The sequence below is a fragment of the Pseudophryne corroboree genome, chromosome 5 (genome assembly GCF_028390025.1).
Source record: "Pseudophryne corroboree isolate aPseCor3 chromosome 5, aPseCor3.hap2, whole genome shotgun sequence".
Taxonomy (NCBI): domain Eukaryota; kingdom Metazoa; phylum Chordata; class Amphibia; order Anura; family Myobatrachidae; genus Pseudophryne; species Pseudophryne corroboree.
In genome coordinates, this window is record NC_086448.1 from 608,832,519 (window position 1) to 608,855,224 (window position 22,706).

The following is a 22,706-nucleotide window of genomic DNA, read 5'->3' on the forward strand; positions in this document are numbered from 1 at the left end:
GGAGTACTCTTGGGATATGGACGGGCGTAGCCGAACAAGGGCACTGAATATTCAAATTTAGGACCCTCCCCCCCCCTCCATATCCCCGAGTACCTCAGTGTACGACCCCAGTGTTTTTTCGGTGCTCACAGCACGAACAAGGCTTGTGGTATATCCACACTTGGATTTTTATTTTTACTTTTTATTTTTACACTTAGCACATCCCTTCCCAGTTTCTGGAAAAACATGGGTCCGGGATAGTGCCGCTGCACGGGCAGCGAATGGCGTGTCGGTCCTCACAAAGAGCACCCTCACAGCCACAGGCGCTACAAGGCAGCGCATGGCGTGTCGGTCCTCACAAAGAGCACCCTCACAGCCACAGGCAGACTGTCTCCTACTGCAACTGGACGGAGATTACAAGCCCCGTCACAGCCAGGAGGAGAGCTGAAAACTGGACAGTGCTTACAGTAAGAAGCCCCGTCACAGCCAGGATGGAAGCCCCGTCACAATCTGGACGGAGCTTACAGAAGTGCGACACTGCAAGGTATGGTGGGGGGGTCAGGGCGGTCAGCTCACGCTGCCGCCCTGCTGTGTGGGAAAAGCCTTTATTTTTACCGCCGCTTTGCCCGCCGCTTACAGAGGACCCCGCTGCACGAGAGAGCGGCCGCACGTCACTCACAGACGCCGGCCGCTCTCCCAGCCACTGTACCAGTACTCTGCCACTGTAACCGAGCGGCCGCACGTCACTCAGACGCCGGCCGCTCTCCCAGCACGGTAACCGAGCGGCCGCACGTCACTCAGACGCCGGCCGCTCTCCCAGCCACTGTACGCGAGCGCCGCCCAAGCAGCCACTCTGCGTACCCGGGTCTAAAGCTCCGAGCGGCCGTACGTCACTAAAGACGCCGGCCGCTCTTCCAGCACTGCACCCGGCCACTGCTGTATGAGGCGCCGCCCGTTCCTAGGGCTCCCCGGCGCACTATACCAGCGCTCCCCGGGTTTCCCCAAGCTCCCTGCACTCGCTTCCGGCGCTGCACAGGGAGAAGCTACATCACAAGCAGAGCGGCTGCGGGGGGGTGACGGTGAGTAAAGCCCATAGCAGCAGCAAAGGCTGCATGGGTTAAGACACTGCTCAGTTCTAAATAAGAGACTGCTCAGTTTTTAAACAAGTTATTGACCCATAGCAGCAGCAAAGGCTGCTTGGGAATAAGATATGTTGGAAATAATACAATTCACTGCAGGCAGTGTTGAGTAAAGCCCATAGCAGCAGAAGGCTGCATGGGGTAAGAGACTGCTTAGTGTTTAAACAGTTAATGAAATAACTGGAAGGCTAACTAAAGCATAAGGCTGCATAATGTATTGTAAACTGCACGGATTTTACTGTATAATAGGCCTGTAACTGTAGAATAGGCTATTAAGCCTATATTTAATGTATAATAGGCTATTAAGCCTATATATTAACGCTGCAGCAGGTAACCTGTCCTGTGATTTTCAGTGGAAGCATGGCATGACGGTCATTTTAATCATTGCTGTTCTTCCAGGTTATAATTCCAGAACATTCCGCCCATACACCTATACTCCACAAGGAGGCGCAGGGGTGTTAGTGGGAATTTTTTGGTTCAGTTTTCACATAAGTCAGCCATGTAATCTGTATTTCTAATTAATTCTAGAACATTCCTGCCCTACATCTCTCAGCCACCAGAGGCGCAGGGAAGTTAGTAGGAATTTGGTTGGGGTTTCATATGCCCATGTGAACTGCTTTTCACATAAAAGAAAATATTTTGATTTCTCTTCATATCGAATAAATCTTTCGTTTTTTGCTAAAGATTTCCGTAGAGAGAAACAAGCTTGAGTTTCATATGAATATGCTGTTCAGCAATAACATATATATATATATGACACATAATAACTTCATTAAGTCGTGCAAGTGTCTTTCTATTGCCTATTATTTTATGGTGTCTGTCTACATAGCGAGTAAGGCTATAGTGCAGACTAAAAATAATTTTAAAAATCCTATGTTAACATTGGCAATTCAAATTAAAAGAGCGGTAACATCGGAGTCTCGGAATGACTCCGCCAGCCCTAACAAAAGACAGTCTTCCAAAGGGCCAATTTCCCTTTGGGTACCAGAGTGTTTATTTCACTCGATTCTATGTCAAATTATAACTACGAGTGAGAAGGGTACATTAGACCAGCACTCAGATAGTGCGGGGGGGTTGTTAACAACCATACATAATCGTTTCCAAAAGGACGCGATCCGCCATTGCTAGATGATTTTCTTTCAAACATTATAAAAACCCAGGATACGTTTGGGTCACTAGAATCTATGTATCAAACAATGACGATCACTGGTAAAAGAAGCTGCAGAGTATATCTGTAAAGCTTCTGCTAACGCCGGTTAATTTCATTGTCGCTAGTTAAGCGCGACAAGGCCAGAGCTTGTTTGCTCATAAATTTGATTTACTTGTAACGGTATTTTATCCCTTTATGATATTCAGCCATTACCGCATACAGTATATTTGTAACGGCGTTTTATCCCTTTATAAGGAACAGTCACGCCTTGTAACGACAGGACGTTACAGTCAGCAAGCCAGTGGTTTGATGACTTCTTTTACAATTGTGGAAGCGCGTATTTACATGTTACATTTGCGAGGTTTCAGGACTTCAACTCATACAGGTCTCAGCTATTTACAGCTTAAAGGACAAAACTGCCTCTGTCGAACGGTTGGCAGGTTGTCATTTAGTCTTTGCAGGTTTATAAACCAGGCAGTAGTACGCCAACAGAGTCAGAGTTACTTATTCCCCTCTGTTTGAGCAAAACCAAACAGCTCCGTTGCAATATCAATCAGCAAGTCATTTACTACAGTTAGAAAATGGATTTTCTGCGGTTAGTATTTGCTTATTGGAGCCACACAATTGCATAATTGCATTTGAATGCGTATTTACCCAGTCCGGTTTGTTCTTCACAGGTTCTAGCGGTTGCAAATCGCCACAACCATTAACCATTTCATGTCTACCGTTGCTTATCGCTTTGGGTATTTACCAAAGTGAGGTTGGGATGATAGCTCATCTCACATAAGAACTCTGTCTCAACAAAGTTCCTTTAACTTGCGCTACTAAGGTATACTGCGGTAGCAGATCAAGTTCGAAAACAATCACATCTAATTCCGTCTAAACGATGTCAATGCCTAGGTAAGATGATAAATACGGTAAATCAAAGACTTTTACCTACTACACCAGCAATAACAAATGTACGTCTAGTAATTAGTGCAAAACACGCACACTAGCGGTACATTGGTGTATTCACCTATTAAGAATAAAGTTGTGTTTTCAATTTAGTTCGCCACCCTTCACTCGCGTTTCCCACAGAGGGAAAAGGGTGCATATACTCTGGACGACAGTCGCAGAGGGTCAGGATTTGTAGTTAAAATCAGCAACAAAGATTGCTGTCGATAAAGGTCCTAGAACTCTGTGCATTTTACAATGCAATACATGATTCGCTTTCAGTCTGACCAGGTATATACTCTGGTTTCTCTTCAGAACGAATAAATCTTTCGCCTTTTACTAAAGATTTCTGTGGAGAGGAACAACCATGAGTTTCAGGTAAATGTTTGATGCCTGTCTCACGCTGGCCTTAAGCAGTCAAACAAGGCAACGGCAGTTGCATACACAACAACCAGTGAGAACCAAGAAGCCGCATGGTAATGCGGCATGTGACTCAAATCCTCAATGGCTTAGAACACCATTATGTGAAAATGTCAAGAGATCATTACGTGAGTGGACATCTGTTAGACAGAGGATCTCACCCGTCAGGATTTGGATCCTGAAAACTGGACATTAAATCCAGAGGTGTTTCATATGTGAGTCCACAGAAGGGGGTTACCCTCAAGTATACATGATGGCATCTCGCCACAATTACAAAAGCTCAGTATGTGTACAAAACAGATCACAAGGGCAGTGGCGGTGGAGTCTCTCACATTCATGTGGTCATTCAGCATCGTGTATCTGGCTCCACCAGTTTCCGCTGCTCTCTCCGTTGTCAAAACGGCTCATAAGACAGTTTGTCACAGTCATACTGGTGGTAGCTCATGGGTTTCGGAGAAGTTTGCTTCTCGAATTTTCAAGGAATACTTGCACACGATCTTGGCCCGCTCATAATACGTCCAACCTGTTACATCAGGGAACGTTAGTTTACCCATAGTTACCTATGTACCTATTATCTATGTACCGCAGCTGCGGTTGACGGGGTGAGGGTGCAGACCGCCCTCTTAAGAAATTGAGCATTACAGTATCGGTTATACTAACCATGTTACGAAATAGTAAGCCGTTTAAGGCAGCTCATTTTTACAAAATTTCGTGGGCTTACATAGGTTGTAAACCTCGGAAGTTTCCAACATCATCCTTCAAGTAACCCGTATTCTGTTAAACGGGGTGGAATGGAAAACTGCGTTGATCTGCACGAAGAGTGCAGGTATCTGTGTGGTAAACTTATTTTCAAAGACGTTTGCCTCTATTGGCGTCTGTACACATCTTTCTACAAGGTGTCATCAAAGTTCACACTCTATTTATCCCACCTACAGCGCCAGGCGACTTGAAGTTGGGTTCAGATTTCTTACAGTTTTCATATTTTGAACCCTTTCAACAAATGGGAATTAAGTTTCTCACTTTGGAAAACAATTTTCTTATAGCCTTGGCTTCGGCAAGGGTTTTGTTTTCATATTTGGGTGCCTTGTATTCCAAGCCACCGTATTTGAGTTTTCTCATGACAAAGCAGATCTTCGGACGAATCACGCTTTCGTATTCTTCACATCAATATACCAATAGGGGTTCCTGTGTGGACAGCACATTCTAGAATTCTGAATGTGGTACACGCATTACGCGTTTATATATGTCCCGAACGTCAACAGTACGTGATATGAATACGTTGTTTGTTCTCTATGATACTGCCAACTGGGGTTAGCCAGTTTCTTAGCAGACATTATCCAGTTGGGTAATAATAATGACTACAAGTCAGGTTTACTTTAAGGCTAAGTTACAATCGCCTACGTCGGTAATAGCTCATCCCACAGGTTCTGTGGGAATGTCAGACCCAGTGGGTCGTGGAGTGTCTAAAACGCGGCTATATAGCCTTCATGTGCACCATGTTTGTGCACGTTTACACGTTATAAATGGTGGCGCCATCAGCATCTAGCTTTGGGCTGCCTACTGTTACAAGTATCAAACAGCTCTCCCGCCCACGAGGGAAGCTTTGGTACGTCCCAAGAGTACTCCAGTGACCCCTAGTGGATGATAAAGAAAATAGGATTTTGGTACTTACCAGGTAAATCCTTTTCTTTGAATCCATAGGGGGCACTGGACGCCCACCCAGAGCAGTTTTACCGGGGTTGTTTTAAGCTCAAGGGAGCTTAGGGTAACAAGTTTTACTTCATTGATATTAAGCTCAGAGGAGCTTATGGTAACACATTTTCACCGATTGGTTCAAATTATAAAGTTCTATCGGTTATGGTGTCAACTGTTTAGTTGACAGTAAGGTTATGGGTCAACATTGTGTTGTCCGTTATGTTATAGGTATTCTCCATTGTCAACCTCTCTATATCGTTCCTGTTCGCTCAGTAAAAAACACTGAGGTCGTACACTGAGGTACTCGGGGATATGGAGGGGGGGGGAGGGTCCTAAATTTGAATATTCAGTGCCCTTGTTCGGCTACGCCCGTCCATATCCCAAGAGTACTCCAGTGCCCCCTATGGATTCAAAGAAAAGGATTTACCTGGTAAGTACCAAAATCCTATTTTCAGATCTCGTTTCCACAGCTACGGCTGGGAAATCAAAACTTTTGCCACAAGCTACCCCACAGCAAAAGTAAGCACTGTATTATCAGGTACAGTCCCTTCGGCCTCAGAAAAGTAGAGAGCTAGAGGCTCATCTTTTCTGCCAAGAGGAAAAGGTAGAGGAAAAAAGCTGCAGCACACAGCTAGTTCCCGGGAGCAGAAGTCCTCCCCTGCGTCCGGTAAGTCCACAGCATGACGCTGGGGCTGCTCAGGCGGACCCGGGTACGGTGGGGGCCCGTCTCAGAAATTTCAGCGCACAGTGGGCTCTCTCACAGGTTGATCCCTGGGTTCTTCAAACAGTATCTCAGAGGTACAGGCTGGAATTCGAGACGTCTCCCCCCCGCCGTTTCCTAAAATCTGCCTTACCGGCAACTCCCTCTGCCAGGGGGAGGCAGTGTTGGTGGCAATCCAAAAAACTGTATTCACAGCAAGTGATTATCAAGATACCCCTCCTTCAACAGGAAAAGGGTTACTTTTCCACAATGTTTGTGGTACCGAAACCGGACGGTTCGGTGAGACCCATCTTAAATATAAAAAATCCTTGAACACATATAACAAAAGATTCAAGTGCAAGATGGAATCGCTCAGGGCGATTATTGCGAACCTGGACGAGGGGGATTACAGGGTCTCTCTGGACATCAAGGATACTTACCTGCATGTCCCCATTTACCCTCCTCACCAGGAGTACCTCAAGGTTGTGGTACAGGACTGTCTCTATCAGTTCCAGACGCTGCCGTTTGGATTATCCACGGCACCGAGGGTCTTTACCAGGGTAATGACCGAAATGATGATACTCCTTCGCAAGAAGGGAGTTTTAATTATCCCGTACTTGGACGATCTCCTGATAAAGGCGAGGTCCAAGGAACAGTTGGTAAGGGGGTAGCACTTTCTCGGGAAGTGCTGCAACAGCAGGACAGGATTCTCAATTCCAAAGTCACAGCTGGTCCCGACGACACGTCTTCTGTTCCTGGGAATGATTCTGGAAACAGACCAGAAAAAAGTGTTTCTTCCAATGGAAAAAGCCGAGGAGTTGTCATCTCTAGTCAGAAACCTCCTAAGACCGGGACAGGTGTCGGTACATCAATGCACATGAGTCCTGGGAAAAAATGGTAGCTTCGTACGAAGCAATTCCATTCGGAAAGTTCCACGCAAGGATTTTCCAGTGGGACCTGTTGGACAAATGGTCCGGGTTCCATCTCCAGATACAGCAGCGGATAACCCGGTCGGCAAGAACCAGGGTGTCGCTGCGGTGGTGGCTGCAGAGCGCTCATCTACTAGAGGGCCGCAGATTCGGAATACAGGACTGGGTCCTGGTGACCACGGATGCCAGCCTTCGGGGCTGGGGTGCAGTCACACAGGGAATAAAATTCCAAGGACTATGGTCCAAACAGGAGTTTTCACTTAACATAAATTTTCTGGAGATAAGAGCCATTTACAAGGCCCTAAGCAAAACAAGGCCCCTGCTTCACCAGCCGTACTGTTCCAATCAGACAACATCACGGCGCTCGCCCATGTAAACAGGCAGGGCGGCACAAGAAGCAGGAGGGCAATGGCAGAAGCCACAAGGATTCCCCGTTGGACGGAAAATCATGTGGTAGCACTGACCACAGGTGGACATGATGGCGTCCCGCCTCAATAAAACAGATATTGCGCCAGGTCAAGGGAACCTCAGGCGATCGCTGTGGACGCTCTAGTGACACCGCGGGTGTACCAGTCGGTTTATGTGTTCCCTCCTCTCCCTCTCATACCCAAGGTACTGAGGATAATAAGAAAAAGAGGAGTAAGAACTATACTCATTGTTTCGGATTGGCCAAGAAGGGCTTGGTACCCGGAACTTCAAGAGATGATCTCAGAGGACCCATGGCCTCTGCCACTCAGACAGGATCTGCTGCAGCAGGGGCCCTGTCTGTTCAAAGACTTACCGCGGCTGCGTTGACGGCATGGCGGTTGAACACCGGATCCTGAGTGAAAAAGGCATTCCGGAGGTAGTCATTCTTATCCTGATCAAAGCCAGGAAGGATGTCAGCCTGAAGTTCAGACGTTGTAAGGGAGCGCTGCATATTCAGCCCCTTCTTTGTGCCCCAGTGGCACCTTGGGATCTCAATGTGGTTTTGGAGTTCCTGGAATCACATTGGTTTGAGCCACTTAAAACCGTGGATTGAAATATCTCACATGAAAAGTGGTCATGTGTTGGCTCTGGCTTTGGCCAGGCATGTGTCAGAATTGCCGGCTTTGTCATTAAAAAAAAAAAAAAAAAAAAAAAAAAAAAGCCCTTACCTGACTTTCCATATGGATAGGGCAGAGTTGAGGACTCGTCCTCACTTTCTCCCGAAGGTGGTATCAGGTTTTCACTTGTACCAACCTATTATTGGTGCCTGCGGTTACTAGGGACCTGGAGGATTCCAAGTTACTGGACGTAGTCAGGGCCCTGAAAAATTATATTTCCAGGACGGCTGGAGTCAGGAAAACTGACTCGCTGTTTATCCTAGATGCACCCAACAAGCTGGGTGCTCCTGCTTCTAAGCAGACTATAGCGCGCTGGATTTGTAGCACTATTCAGCTTGCGCATTCTGCGGTGGGACTACCGCAGCCTAAATCTCTAAAAGCCCATTCCACAAGGAAGGTGGGCTCATCTTGGGCGGCTGCCCGAGGGGTCTCGGCTTTACGACTTGGCCGAGCTGCTACTTGGTCAGGGGCAAACACGTTTGCAAAATTTTATGAATTTGATACCCTGGCTGAGGAGGACCTGGAGTTCTCTCATTCGGTGCTGCAGAGTCATCCGCACTCTCCCGCCCGTTTGGGAGCTTTGGTATAATCCCCATGGTCCTTACGGAGTCCCCAGCATCCACTAGGACGTCAGAGAAAATAAGATTTTACTCACCGGTAAATCTATTTCTCGTAGTCCGTAGTGGATGCTGGGCGCCCATCCCAAGTGCGGATTGTCTGCAATACTTGTAAATAGTTATTGTTACACAAATCGGGTTGTTATTGCGAACCATCTATTCAGAGGTTCCATTGTTATCATACTGTTAACCGGGGTTCCTATCACGAGTTATATGGTGTGATTGGTGTGGCTGGTATGAGTCTTACCCGGGATTCAAAATCCTTCCTTATTGTGTCAGCTCTTCCGGGTACAGTGTCCTAACTGAGGCTTGGAGGAGGGTCATAGGGGGAGGAGCCAGTGCACACCAGATAGTCCTAAACCTTTCTTTAGATGTGCCCAGTCTCCTGCGGAGCCGTCTATTCCCCATGGTCCTTACGGAGTCCCCAGCATCCACTACGGACTACGAGAAATAGATTTACCGGTGAGTAAAATCTTATTTTTTAATTTTTTTTTTTGTTTCTCTTTCATCCACTAGGGGACACTGGAGTTCCACTTAGACATTAGGGGTGTGAAGTCTGTGAACCGGAGGTGTGGCACAATCTTAAAAATTTGCATTGTCTGCACAGCTGGCTCCTCCCCCTTCACGCCCCTCAGGCCTCCGTTTTGAAAATTGTGCTAGAGGTGAAGCACATAGGAGCAGAGAGCTCCTGACTAGATTCATTTCCTGAGGAAAAAACTTTCTACAACAGGCTGCGTCAACCTAAGTAAAGGGGGACAAGGCTTGTATATATGTGAGAGACAATGATCCCTACTGAAGGGATCGGCATCTCTCCTCAGGAGATTCTCTTTGGCTTCAAACCGTGAGTACTGGTTGTAAAGGGCCAGTAATATAATCTCCCGGCAGTATATTGTACACTTAAGTACAGGCCGTTTATTCTGACCACCTAATAACTTAGCAGAAGCGCCAGCTATACGGGCGGCTTACATAGCGCCGCTGTCAGAAGTGCATGCAGGGGAGAGCCGGGTCACGCTGCTGAAGCATAACTCTTGTACAGCGCGCCCGGGTCCCGCGTGAGCACGGCGGGTCGCACTGCTAAGTCGGAGGGGCAGGGAGCACTTTTACAGCGCGCCCGGGTCCCGCGGGAGATAGACAGAAACACGGCTCAGCCGAGGGGGCATACAAACGGCTCGGTTGTAGTACAGAGAGCCGGAGGATAGAAGCGGGTCACTGTTTAATAGGAAAGGGGACACAGGAGGTAAAAATCTCAGTGTACTGAATGCAGATAGCGGCGCAGGCATTCTAATGAAGTGCATACATTTTTTTTTTACAGCGGCCATTTTAAGATAACAGTATAGGCGCCAAAGCTGAGGGGCAGGGAGATCCCTCCCCCTCTTAGACCTTATCATATGAGGGAAGTTTAGTTAGGCTCCCCCTGCTGGTAAAAAAAAAAAAATAGCATAAATAATTGAGGATCTCCTGAAGAAATAACTTATTACTTATATTTTCAAGGGACTTCTATTCAAAGATCCTGAGGAAAATTCTGGGAGTACATGCACAACCCTATCATCGTAGCTGATTGACAGCTGGGCTTGTGAGGGCTGCTAACCGGCTGATGTTTGATATTTTATTTATTAATTCATTATTATTATTTTTTTTAATCTACCTTTCTGAATCAGAAGAGTTATTACAGCCGGTTCCAAAAAAAAAAAAAAAAAAACTTCACTCCCGTCATATACTACAAACTTTCTTTTCCTGAATAAAGGGTGAAAGTTGTGTTTAAATTGTCAATAAAAGGGCTAATCATGTCTAAGGCAGCAACCAAGACATCAAAAGCCTATTACGTGTGTACGAAATGTAATAAGAAAAGCACGAGGATTGGCAGTTCGGGGGTGTGCGACTCCTGCGTAGACAAGGGCGCACAACCAGGGAACAGTGCTCCATCACGGTCACAGAAGATCCAAAGAGTTGGCGGAATCACGCAAGCAACAATCAGAGTGGGCTGCGGGATTCTCAAAGACAATGGAGGAATTTCTCATCAGATTAACGCCACCCGCACAACCAGACAAAATTGTGCGCAAGGCAGTTAAAAGACCCCTTCCTGTTGTTCAGGTAACGGAGGAAGAGGAGGGTCTCCTTATGGATACGGAGGAAGGTGAGTTAATTGAACCTAACCTGGATGCTGATTCCACAGAAGAGGATTCAGCGATCTCAGGTATTGATTCTTAAGTCAGTTAAGGAGATACTGGATTTTAACAATGTTTCCCATTCCTAAGTCCCTCCAAAATCAAATGGAGGAGGCATGAAAACAACCTGATAAACGCTTCCAATTCCCAAAGAGGTTTCAGGTAACGTATCCTTTACCTAAGGGGGTAATGGATAAATGGGAAAATCCACCGGTAGTGGATGCTTCCCTAGGTAGGTTGTCAAAAAAGACTATTTTACCAATACCTAATGTAACGACTTTAAAGGAGGTTTCAGATCGTAAAGTTGACACAGCTTTAAAGTCGATTTTTGTAGCAGCAGGTGCAGCACAGAGACCTACACTCATCTGTGCTTGGGTGAACAGGGCCATGGAAGCATGGGCCAGCCGTATTATACAAGCTATTGAAGAGTAAAATAGCTTGGAAGAGATTACTTATCTGGCGGAACACATTCGAGAATCAGCTTCATATTTATGTCAGGCATCTAAGGATGCCAGTAGAATTGCATCGCGCATCTCTGCATCGGCCATATCAGCAAGGTGAATTTTATGGCTTAGAGAATGGCAAGGAGATTCTGACACTAAAAAGGCAATGGAAACTATTCCCTTTATGGGTGACACGATTTTCGGTCCAGAATTGGACAAATGGATTTCCCAAGCTACAGCTGGAAAGTCCACATTTCTGCCTACTCCTTATACACACTCCACAGGTTAAGACAGGTTATTCGGGACCATCGTTTAATTCTTTCAGATCTCAGTCCTTTCGAGGCAGAGAAAGAGGTTTTGGTGGATCGGCACGTGGGGGCAGAGGTAGAGGCCGCTCACAAGCAACGACCAGAAAGCAGGATAAACCTGCTGAAAAAAACGGGGCATGACGGTCTCCCAGCTCACCTAGGGTCTCTCCTGGTGGGCACACGACTGGAGAGGTTTCAGACACATGAACCAACACCTCTCCAGAGAATTGGATAAACAATATAATCTCTCAAGGGTACAAGATGGATTTTCAACCTCTGTGCCCTATCAAAGCAAAAGCTTTACTTTCAGCAATTCAAAAATTGCTACAGTCAGAGGTCATTGTTCCAGTTCCTACCCCTCAGAGAGGAACGGGATTTTATTCCAGTTGTTTTTTTTTTTTTTTTGTCGTTTCAAAGCCAGACGGAACAGTCAGACCGATTCTAAATTTAAAAGTTTTAAACCAATTTCTAAGAATTACAGATTCAAGATGGAATCAATACGGTCGGTCATTGCAGGTCTAGAACACAAGGAGTTCATGATATCCATGTACATAAAAGATGCGTACCTGCATATCCCAATTTGGTCCCCACACCAAGCTACCTACGGTTTGCATTGGTGACGGATCATTATCAATTCAGAGCTCTACCGTTCGGTCTATCTTCAGCCCCACGGATCTTCACAAAGATCATGGCGGTAATGGTGGCAGATTTGAAATTAAGGGGAGTCACTATATTACCTTACCTAGACGATCTCCTCATCAAAGCCTCTTTTCAGGAGAAGCTGATAAAGGATGCTCACACATCTCACCAATTTCTGATTCAACACGGATGGATAGTGAACTTCAAGGAATCCAACCTCATTCCAACGCAAAGGATTCAGTTCCTAGGTCTTATATTGGACACGGTGAAATTGAGAATTTTTCTACCAGAGTCCAAGATTCAGGACATACGGAAGTTGGTGACTCAGGTACTAGGGACACCGACGGTGTCTCTCCATCACTGTGTACAACTTTTAGGAAAAATGGTAGCGTCGTTCGAGGCTCTCCAGTACGGAAGACTTCATTCCCGACCCTTTCAAATGAACCTCATTGCTCAAGGAGCAGGTTCGCATTGGCTACTTCATCGGAGAATCAGACTTCAACCACAAGTACGTATCTCCCTGACATGGTGGTTGATGCACAAGAATCTCGCAGCAGGAAAGAGATTCGGTATTTGGGACTGGAGGATTCTGACAACGGACGCCAGTTTCAGAGGATGGGGTGCCGTCCTGGAAGACCCATCAATTCCAGGGAAGGTGGAAGCCTCAAGAGAGCAGATTACCCATAAACATTCTGGAACTAAGAGCTGTTTACAACGCACTTCTATTGGCCGCAGACCTGGTCATAGGTCAATATGTACGGATACAGTCGGACAATGTCACGACGACGGCTTACATAAACCGTCATGGGGGAACGAAGAGCAAGATGGCGTTGAAAGAATCAACAAAGATCCTGTTGTGGGCGGACAGGCGAGAGATCATACTATCGGCAATATTCATTCCAGGAGTAGAAAACTGGAAGGCAGATTGTCTCAGTCGACAAGACATGCATCTGGGAGAGTGGTGTCTTCATCCGCGGATTTTCAAGATGGTAGTGAAGAGATGGGGTCTTCCTCGAATCGACCTCATGGCGTCGAGGCAGAACCACCAGCTGTCCAGATATGTATCCAGGACAAGAGATGCTGCAGCAGAAGGAGTACATGCGTTGACACTTCCTTTGGATTACGAAAGGGTATACAGCTTTCCACCCTTCCCTCTCATACCAAGGATACTGAAACGGTTACAACGAGAACGAGTGTGGGTGATTCTAATCGCACCAGATTGGACACGCAGGAGTTGGTACTCGGACCTGCAGGGATTACTGTCAGAAGACCCATGGATGTTACCTCAAAGAGAGGACCTACTATCTCAAGGACCGTTTCTTTACCCAGATCTGAACAGACTGCGTTTGACGGCGTGGCTGTTGAAACCCGGATCTTGAGAAACAGAGGAATACCAAGATTGGCTATTCCTACAATGATTGCGGCTAGAAAGCCGGTTACAGCGGGAAGAAATATATAGACTGGTGTCAGGAACAGGGATGGGACTCGAAATCCTTCCACTTATCCAGACTTTTACTGTTCCTTCAAGCAGGCCTGACATTAAGTTTGCGATTGGGATCTCTGAAGGTTCAGGTGTCGGCTGTTTCCATTCTTTTTCAACAACGGTTGGCACCCTTGCCAGAGGTTCAAATTTTTTTTTTTGCAAGGGGTGTTAAGAATACAACCCCCCTTTTCGTACCCCCACGGAACCTTGGGACCTGCATTTGGTGTTAGATTTTTTTTTAAAGATCACCTTTGTTTGAACCGTTACTACGGACAGAACTAAAATATCTTTCTTGGAAGGTAACGTTGTTGCTAGCCTTAGCTTCGGCTGGACGGGTCTCTGAGTTGGGAGCCTTGTCGTGTAAAAGTCCCTTTTTGATTTCTCATGAGGATCGGGCGGAACTCCGTATAAGAGCAGATTTCCTTCCTAAGGTTGTTTCGGGTTTTCATGTAAACCAACCAATTGTGGTCCCATCTTTCCAGAGTCTAGCAGATGGGAATATGTCATTGGCAGTGGTATGAGCTTTAAGGGTGTACGTACAAGTTACATCGTCCTTTCGGAAGTCAGATCATTTGTTCGTACTTTATGATGGACCAAAGAAGGGTTGGCCGGCTTCTAAGCAGTTCCTGTCTAGATGGATTAGACTTGCCATTAGACAAGCGTATATTTCCAGTGGTAAACAGTTTCCATTGCGGACAAGTGCGCATACCACTAGATCAGTGGGTGCCTCCTGGGCGGCTGCCAGAGGGGTTTCCACTACTCAACTTTGCAGAGCGGCGACGTGGTCCTCAGCCCACACGTTCGCAAAATTTTATAAGTTCGATACCTTTGCGTCTGAAGATTCTAACTTCGGACGTTTGGTTTTGCAGGCAACAGACAGCACTCCCTCCCTGGGGGAAAACTTTGGGACGTCCCCTAATGTCTAAGTGGAACTCCAGTGTCCCCTAGTGGATGGAAGAGAAAAGAGGATTTTGGTACTTACCGATAAATCCATTTCTCTGAATCCTCTAGGGGACACTGGACGCCCGCCTCGGTGCTGTCAATCCTGCTGTGTTTATAGTTCTTGTTCATACTGTTCGTACAAACAGCGTTGGTTTTCGTTTAAAACTGTTCTTGGATGCTGTTTAGCAGGTTGCACGGTTCGGTTTCTCGCCATAGGCTCTCATACGTGTCCTCGTCTCTCAGTCAAATTTTCAAAACTGAGGCATGAGGGGCGTGAAGGGGGAGGAGCCAGCTGTGCAGACAATGCAAATTTTTAAGATTGTGCCACACCTCCGGTTCACAGACTTCACACCCCTAATGTCTAAGTGGAACTCCAGTGTCCCCTAGAGGATTCAGAGAAATGGATTTATCGGTAAGTACCAAAATCCTCTTTTTGCACGCTGTTTCCCATTTGCCGGTTTTGGGCATAAGGTTTTGCTAACAGCGCGGATCCTGTGGTATACCACCACCCACCTCCCCCTTTTAGTTATTGTTTTAGAAAGTGCCACAGCCTGCAGTTTTCCCTATTTAGGATGAAGGAGGTGGGTGGGCTTAGGGAGGGGGCAGTTTTGGTTTCAATAGATTAACTATTTGGTGCCTACTCCTCAGCTTCCCCTCTAAACCCACAGTCTGTAGTGTTAATAAAGAATATGGCAAATTACAGAATAGAGCAGAATGAACCTGTGATGTGCAGCATATTTTGTATTTTCTCCTGCAGGGTCCACAGGTTATCCACAGGATAAACATTGGGATATGAGGTAGCGTCAGCAGATTGGCACCAATGATCAAAGCTTTTGGCCTCCCAGAATTCAACGTGCCAGTCCTCTATATCTCTGCCTCCTGGGGTCAGACAATTCAGTTTTTTTGTTGGTGCGGCTGTAGCCAGACCACTATCTTTGGGCTGCTGATTTTGGCAGCCATAAGCTTGTTGTTTAATTTATTTTTATAGTCTTAAGTTTTTTGAGCGAGTTTTCTGAAAGGCGTCTTACACGCACCTTAGAAAGAGTCGCTCCAGCAACTTTCCACCGGGTCGCGACAACACTTACCCACGTGTACAGTGCTGTTTTGACGGGTGTCTGTGTCAGATACTAGCAAGTCCAGCGGACGTTAACAGGCTGTGGCCAGAGCACGGGGAGATGGTAAGGCGTCGGTTCCGCTTAGCAGGGGAGACGCAAGACACAGCCGCACTGTTTTCGAGAGGAGACTACCGATCAGTAGCTGACGGGGCTGCCACCTCGGGTGCACCAGCGATAGACCTCAGTGATCATAGGCTTCAGGGCTTAGTGTGATGCCGCGATCCCTGGGGTTGATGTCAGCAGTGGGGAGTAAGACGCTCCCCTTGTTGCCCTTCCCCCCAGTTCATGACCAGTTTCCTCAGAGTTGCCCACCATGAACTGATTTCCCACTTCCGTCTGAGACGCTTTGTATCTAAAAGGACCCAATCGCAGCATAGGCGGCTGTGTGACTGGTGCGTCTGTGTTCACTGGGCATTTGTGTACACTATTAGCGTCTGGATCCACTCATCGTTCACTAACGTATTGATCGAACCTGGAAGTGGGGTGAAGTCTCCCTGTATCCCACTCTCCTGAGCCGAGTGATATAGCACGAAGTCTCTACCTACCGTTGGGTACGAGTAGTTGGATAAATGCTTGATGCCTATGTTTGTAAACTATTGCTGCTGTTTCTTTCGCTGTGCGACTGAATACTTTTAAAGTCCTATATTAGGTAATGCAGTAATATGTTTCTCCTACATACTTAAAATGTATCTGTAGTTGAATATGTGCTCATATTGCTTATAATACTAATGTATAACCTGTGACTGATTGCTGACTTTATTATTTCTGTCCGTTTCTGTGTATGCCGATCCACAATGCTGGTGCAAAGCAGGGAGGGATCAGATTGTATGTCACTTTAACAAGTTTTAAAGTGATTTCAGTCACAAATTGTGTAGTTAACACTGTACAGGTGTGTGATTTGTTTATCATGTCTAAGAGAGGCAAGGGTGAAGAGGATACACTCTCCACAGCTGCACCAATACTCATTTCATGTTTGTCTTGCAAAGCTGGGTTAACCTCTCAGGATCTGGTTCAAAATGGATTTTTTGCAAACTGTTTTAGGTTTCTCCAAAGCCTACTGAATAATCCAAGGCAGGCACAGGTTCAAGTTGAACGTCCATGGGCTACTTTTGCACAGACATTATCCAGTATAGCTGAGCAGATAATGCCAGCTCCTATGCCAGGGATAGGTTACCCTATTAACCCTTACATGCAACATTCCCCTGGGGTTTATCACATCCAGTCCACGAATCTGCAGCCTTTCAACAAAAACAGGTTGAAAGGCCGATGGAAAGTAAATCACATAGACGTGAAACAACATCTTCACAGTCTACAGATGTTTCAGATGGGTACTCGTTGGAGGATGAGGACTCATCACACTCTGGGTCTGCATACAGAGACGATGAAGGTCTCATCTCAGTGGACATACCTGAGCTAATTAGTGCTATGAAAGCCATTATATCCTTAGAGGAAGCAGCAGAGCCTTTGTTAAAAATCCAAGGCACCTCTGTTTAAACGTCCCAAAACAGTCATGACTGAATTTCCTGGGTCAGAACAGCTGAGGGAAATTATGCAAGAGGCTTGGGTAACACCCAGTAAGGAGTTTAGAATTCCAAAGAAATGGAATTCCCAATATCCTCTTCCAGCTGGGGACTGTTTAAAAAGGGAGGGGGCTCCCAAAGTAGATACGCATGTCATTTGATTGGTGCGAAAATCTACATTACCTCTGCCTTCAATAGCATTAAATGATGTCACGGATAGGAAAATAGATGATTGTCTGGGGCAATCGTAAGACTAGCCATGGCTTCATCCTGGATGGCAAAAGCAGTGGCAGCCTGGGCTGATGCATTGGAGGATTATCTGTCATTGGCATCTAAAGAGCAAAAATCCCATATTGCACGTATTAAACAGGCGTCTATTTTTATGTAAGAAGCAGCCTTGGATATGGGTACGATTGCTTCTCAAGCCTCAGCAGTAGCAGCTCGCAGAGCGGTTTGGCTACGTACATGGAAAGCTGACTCAGAATCTAAGAAGGTTCTGGAGTCTTTGCCTTTTACTGGACATATTCTTTTTGGTAAAGAATTTAACAGTATTTTGGAGTCAGAAGCAGACTCCAAGAAAGTGAAGTTTCCTTCCACTCGCAAATCCAAGCCTAGATTTCCAGTTTTTCGGACTCAAGGATAAGCAACAGGAAAGGCTTATGGCAAACAGTCTCAATTTGATAAGTCTTGTAAGACTAAAAAGCATTGAGCTACCAGAGTGCCAGCTTCCAAGCCAGGATAAGCCATCAGCCTGATGGTGCGGGCCTCCACCCGGGGGATCCCAGGGTGGGAAGCAGACTTCTTCATTTTGCACAGATTGCGTAGCTGCAAGAAGCATTGTTTCACGGTTATGCGTTTGCCTTCAAGAAACACCCTCCTCAAAGTTTTTTTTGTACCAGCCCGTCTTCAGTGGAAACGAGGGCCACGGCTTTGCAAGAGGCATTTCAGAAGTTGCTTCAGTCAGGAGTAATAATTCCAGTTCCTCCTGCGCAACGAGGACAAGGTTTTTATTCCAAACTGCTTCTAGTGCAAAAGCCAAATCGGTCGTTCTGGTCTATACTCAATCTGAAGGTGCTAAACAAGTACATTTGGGTGCATCGTTTTCATATGGAGAATTCTCGTTCCATTATTTTGGCCATGGAGGCGGAGGATTTTATGGTTTCCCTGGATATCCATGATGCTTACCAACATGTTCCTATAGCACTGTCCCATCAGCGCTATCTCAGGTTTGCTATACTCCAGCTACATTTTCAGTTTCAGGCCCTACCATTTGGACTGGCCACAGCTCCCAGAGTGTTCACCAAAATTATGGTGGTAATGACATCTGTCAGCAGGGGATATTTCCATACCTCGACGATATATTAATCCTGGCAGAATCTCAGGAATTGCTTCAGTGTCGTCTGCAACAGCCTTGTTTACAGAGACACTGTTTGCTCATAAATTGGGCAAAGTCGTCCCTGGTTCCATCACAACGGATGACTCATTTGGGGGCTGTGTTGGATTCTCAATGCAATGCGTGTGATGGAATCTATGGTGTCGACATTTGACATGGTGGAGTATGCTCCATTCCACTCGAGGCCTCTACACCTGATCCTTTCCAAATGGAATGGGTTACATCAGACAAAAAAACGCAGACTATGGTCCTTCCTCTGGAAGTAAGGAGGTCATTAGCCTGGTGGTTACAGACATCCCATCTGGACAAAGGGAGACCCTTTTGGATATCCGATTGGGAAGTTCTGATAACGAATGCCAGTTTTCAGGGCTGGGGAGCAGTGTCAGGAAGAAGTTTTTTCCAAGGGCAATGGACCAAGGAAGAAAGTTGCCCGTCAATAAATATATTGGAACTTCGGGCCATATACAAAGATCGGAAAATACGCGCTACAGCGCGTTTTTACGCACTACAGGAACTGATGTACCTGGTTTTAAAAAATGAGCGGGTCCCATAGGGCGTGCTGTGTCTCAATGCGCCAATAGGAGACTGTCTCCCCATCCAATCACTGCCGCGTCTCTCCGCAAATGTTCCACATGCACATAGAAGGCCCCGCCTCCCTACAGCCGCATAGGCAGATGCTGGCCGCTGAGCAGTTGACTCTGTCCCGGGAATGGGATTCCCCTTTCGCTGATGCCGCTGCTTTGACTGGGAGCTGCTGTAATCGGCAACATCAGAAAGGTTACCGTGACCGCGAGGAGGGTTTAGCGGCGTGTTAATCCCAAGCAGCCCTGCGTGCCCCATGCCAGCCTCGTCCATGCTGCGACACCTTCAGCATGGGAGAGACTCCATGCACAGCGCTTTCCACTGCTCCCCGGACCGGGACTCCTCCTACTGATGACTTGAATTCGCCCTGCGGGTGACAGTATACAGCGAGTGCCGACGGGATGGTGGAACAGAGCCTCATGGAGTTGGTGTGCCAGCAGCAGAACCGGGTGTATGGTAAGCAAAGCTGGGGATTACACACACGCTGACCCTTCTGCTTCTGTCACATCAGGCTGAACGGGGGCAGCCTGTGGCTCTCCAAAATTTGGCCATTATGTGACTTTTGGTTCTATAATGGCAGGAGATGCACAGGCTACCTAAGCCTTAAGATAATACAATTTAGGATGCATGCATATAGATGCGTGTGTATATTGATATATAAATATATATATATGTGTGTGTCTGTATATATATGTATGTCTATATGTGTGTGTATATAATATAAAATATATGCAACCGCCCATTGCAATCTGTGTACCCAGAGAGGGAGTGGGTACAGATGCAGCTCTGGCAACTGCTGGAGAACATCTGTTATATCTCCAGTAAAAGCAGAAGTGCTTTCCAGCGTTGTGAGATAGAGTAAGCAGCACAGAGGAGCTGATTTGTGACCGTTATTGATACTGTCATCATGTGCTGCTAGTGAGGTGACCTATAGGGTGTTACTGCAGTACTTCATACGGGATACATATGATATCCCACCAGACGGGATGCCAGCTGTCACTATACTGACAGCGGCATCCCATTTGTCGGGATCCTCGCCTCGCTCACCACAGGTTCTATTCCCATTCGGTTGGTGGCATGGACCCACCAACCGAGTGGGAATATCCCGCAGTGTTCGGGATTCCGCCTGTCGGTGATTCACCAGCTTTCGGGATTCTGGCATCTGTCTCTTGAACAACGGGATCGTGACAGCTGGTATATTGACTGCATCCACTTCAAACATATTGATTGCAGAAACCATCTACCTCCTGTAAGGCTGATTGTGCCAGGTTAGTAATGCTGGTCACCATTAGGCAGTTTATAGGCATTATACTTGAGGTACCAGTAGCTTTCACACATCAGTAGCTAATTATGCAATACAACGTAATGTATTGTTGCAGAGGCGTTTGGTATGTGATGCCGGCGGCCGGGATCATGGCAGTCAGCATACCAACGCCAGGATCCCGGCCACAAAATACCGTGCGGGCTCAGTGGCTCGCTGCGCTTGCCACAGGTTCTGTTCCCACTCTATGGCTGTCGTGGACACCCACGAGTGGGAGTAACCCGTTAGTCGGATTCCGGCTGGCAGCATTGTCAGTGGTCAGGATTCCAGCATCGGTATCCAGACCGCTGGCAATATAACTACATCATGTTGCAGAGACCTTGACAAATAAAATTCTCCTTTCTTGGGTATTTAGGAACAAGATTGCCATTGCAAAGTTGTTTCTCATAAAACAGTGGATGTAAAGTGTACAGTTCTAGAACTGTATTTAGCTACTACAGTTGTCTATGTAAGATCAAGGCAATGTATTGTCAGTACTGAAAAGGTGACATACATAGTGTACAGTAGCCTTATGTGTACAACATGTGGGGTGGTCTAACCGCAAACGGGGAATTCAAAAGCATAAATTTTTATGGGACCCAGAAAAAAGTGGCATAGGACCCCAATTTTTTAAAAGTGAGGAGTCCCTGGGACCAACTTTTTTTTTTTTGCTCGTCGCGATCACTGCATATACAGTTGTGCTCTTTCACTCATGGTTAGTGGTTGGGTGAAGCCATTTATTGTCAAACAACTGTGTTTACTCTTTTTAAATCATAATGACAACAGAAACTACCCAAATGACCCTGATCAAAAGTTTACATACCCCAGTTCTTAATACCGTGTATTTCCCCCTTTAACATCAATGACAGCTTGAAGTCTTTTGTGGCAGTTGTGGATGAGGCTCTTTATTTTCTCAAATGGTAAAGCTGCCCATTCTTCTTGGCAAAAAGCCTCCAGTTCCTGTAAATTCTTGGCCTGTCTTGCATGAACTGCACGTTTGAGATCTCCCCAGAGTGGCTCAATGATATTGAGGTCAGGAGACTGAGATGGCCACTCCAGAACCTTCACTTTATTCTGCTGTAGCCAATGACAGGTCGACTTGGCCTTGTGTTTTGGATCATTGTCATATTGGAACGTCCAAGTACGTCCCATGCGCAGCTTCTGGGCTGATGAGTGCAAATTTTCCTCCAGTATTTTCTGATAACATGCTGCATTCATCTTGCTATCAATTTTCACCAAGTTTCCAGTGCCTATGTAGCTCACACATCCCCAAAACATCAGCGATCCACCTCCGTGTTTCACAGTAGGAATGGTGTACCTTTCATCATAGGCCTTGTTGACTCCTCTCCAAATGTAACGTTTATGGTTCTGGCCAAAAAGTTCAATTTTGGTCTCATCACTCCAAATTACTTTGTTCCAGAAGTTTTGAGGCTTGTCTCTGCTGTTTGGAGTATTGTAAGCGAGATGCTTTGTGGCATTTGCGTAGTAATGGCTTTCTTCTGGCGACTCGACCATGCAGCCCATTTTCTTCAAATGCTTCCTTTTTGTGCATCTTGAAACAACCACACCACTTTTTTTCAGAGAGTCCTGTATTTCAGCTGAAGTAATTTGTGGATTTTTCTTTGCATCTCTAACAATTTTCCTGGCAGTTATGGCTGAAATTTTTGTTGGTCTTCCTGACCATGATTTGGTTTCCACAGAATCCCTCATTTTCCACTTCTTAATTAGAGTGTGAACACTGCTGATTGGCATTCTCAATTGCTTTGATATCTTTTTATATCCTTTTCCTGTTTTATACAGTTCAATTACCTTTTCCTGCAGATCCTTTGATAATTCTTTTGCTTTCCCCATGATTTAGAATCCAGACACGTCAGTGCAGCACTGGATGAAAGATGCAAGGGTCTTTCAGGAGTGCAGAAACTCACTGACCTTTTATACACACACACTGATTACAAGCAAACAGATCACAGGTGAGGATGGTTACCTTTAGTAGCCATTCAAACCCGTTTGTGTCAACTTGTGTGCATGTTATCAGACCAAAATCTCCAGGGTATGTAAACTTTTGATCAAGGTCATTTGGGTTGCTTCTGTTGTCATTATGATTTAAAAAGAGTAAACACAGTTGTTTGACAATAAATGGCATCACCCAACCACTAACCATGAGTGAAA

At 46.1% G+C, this 22,706-nt stretch overlaps 1 protein-coding gene, 1 non-coding gene and 1 pseudogene across 7 annotated transcripts in view; all 3 read left to right on the forward strand.

The window, feature by feature from the left end:
* PPP4R1 (protein phosphatase 4 regulatory subunit 1) overlaps positions 1-22,706 on the forward strand; it is a 258,120-nt gene that overhangs the window by 161,079 nt on the left and 74,335 nt on the right. The window lies entirely within an intron of this gene.
* On the forward strand, positions 1,753-1,860 carry LOC134931318 (U5 spliceosomal RNA; annotated as a pseudogene).
* Positions 3,497-3,611, forward strand: LOC134931261 (U5 spliceosomal RNA). The gene has a single exon (XR_010179059.1). It is a non-coding gene; the product is annotated as a U5 spliceosomal RNA (small nuclear RNA).